Here is a 1,395-nt window from a genome sequence, read left to right as displayed (position 1 = left end):
TCCGCCTGCCTCTGCCTCCCAAGTGCTGGGATTAAAGGCGTGCGCCACCACCGCCCGGCTATTTTGAAGTACTGTACAATATCTCATTGACTCATCCAACACAATCTGTTATATATGTAATAGAATTATGGCTCTGGCCTTCTCTAGCTACACCTCCTTTTCTAGAACAAGAAAACAGAGTACCGGCTACTAATTTTACTAGTTTAGAGGTAAACCCTGTTTTTGGAACAAACTCCTCTCTGTTTTTTTGTTTGTTTGTTTGTTTTGAGACAGAGTTTCTCTGTGTAGCCCTGGCTGTCCTGGAACTCACTCTGTAGACCAGTCTGGCCTTGAACTCAGAAATCCGCCTGCCTCTGCCTCCCAAGTGCTGGGATTAGAGGCATGCGCCACCACTGTCCAGCTACAACCTCCTTTCTGACTCTTCAAATTAGACTGTTTAGATGCTGTCATAGCTCTGAGTCCAGGGCAGTTAAAACTGGGTACCTTCTAAAGGAGGTGGAAGGAACTGTCTGCTTCCATAAGTGTCTGTTCTCTTCAGAGCCTGTGGGCTTCAGCACAGAACAACCTAATACTCCTGCAGCAAGGGGAATTCTAGTGGGGCTGGTTGACCCCTCCTGTCCTCGTGAAGCCAGGTGACTTGGTAAATGCTTAATAAAGCCAAAACCAGATGTGGTAGCTCACACCTGCTAGTCCAGTATTTGGGAGGCTGAGGCAGGAGGGTTTCCTGGAATTTGGTGACACCCTGGGCTGTATAATGACTTCAGATCATCCTGTGCTATAGTGTATAATGTCTCACAAAGAAAAGAAAGCGAACCATCAAAGGCCCCTCCCCACTCAGCCACAGGTAAGAGTCTGGTCTCTAAGTCTCTGAGTACACTGACCACTGCCTCAGCAGAACTAAATTATGTGGTTTTTTCCACTTTCCCAAGGTCGACATGTGACCGCTGTAACGCTTCAAGACCCCAACAGAAATTCAAATGCCCCAATTCACACATCATACACCTGCGTTTGTGTTATGATGACACCAGCCTAGCCTGGGAACAGACTATCAGACCTTCACCATGAATTCTCACCAGGAGGCGCAATGTTTGATGAGTGATAAACGGAAGGATAAGTGATCCAGCAAGCACAGTTTGGGCGGGCTTTCATAAAATGTAACCTGGTAAATCAACCAACTTCCGGCTACCCATATGTATCTGTGATGCAGTGATTTCTAAACTGTAAAAACCTATTCTCTTGGTGTCTCTGTCTCCCTGTCTCTGTCTCTGTGTGTGTGTGGGGGGGGCGTATGCATGGGGGAAGGATAGAGATCAATATTGAGTATCTTCTTATAGTCCATATATATATGTGTGTGTATATATATATGTATATATATATATATATATATATATATAT

At 45.2% G+C, this 1,395-nt stretch overlaps 1 protein-coding gene across 2 annotated transcripts in view; it reads right to left on the bottom strand.

Moving 5' to 3' along the window:
* Nucleotides 1-1,395, bottom strand: part of Papss2 (3'-phosphoadenosine 5'-phosphosulfate synthase 2) — a 74,151-nt gene that overhangs the window by 32,837 nt on the left and 39,919 nt on the right. The window lies entirely within an intron of this gene.

The sequence above is a fragment of the Mastomys coucha genome, unplaced genomic scaffold (genome assembly GCF_008632895.1).
Source record: "Mastomys coucha isolate ucsf_1 unplaced genomic scaffold, UCSF_Mcou_1 pScaffold21, whole genome shotgun sequence".
In the NCBI taxonomy this organism is placed as follows: Eukaryota; Metazoa; Chordata; class Mammalia; order Rodentia; family Muridae; genus Mastomys; species Mastomys coucha.
This window is presented reverse-complemented; position numbering and strand designations above follow the sequence as displayed.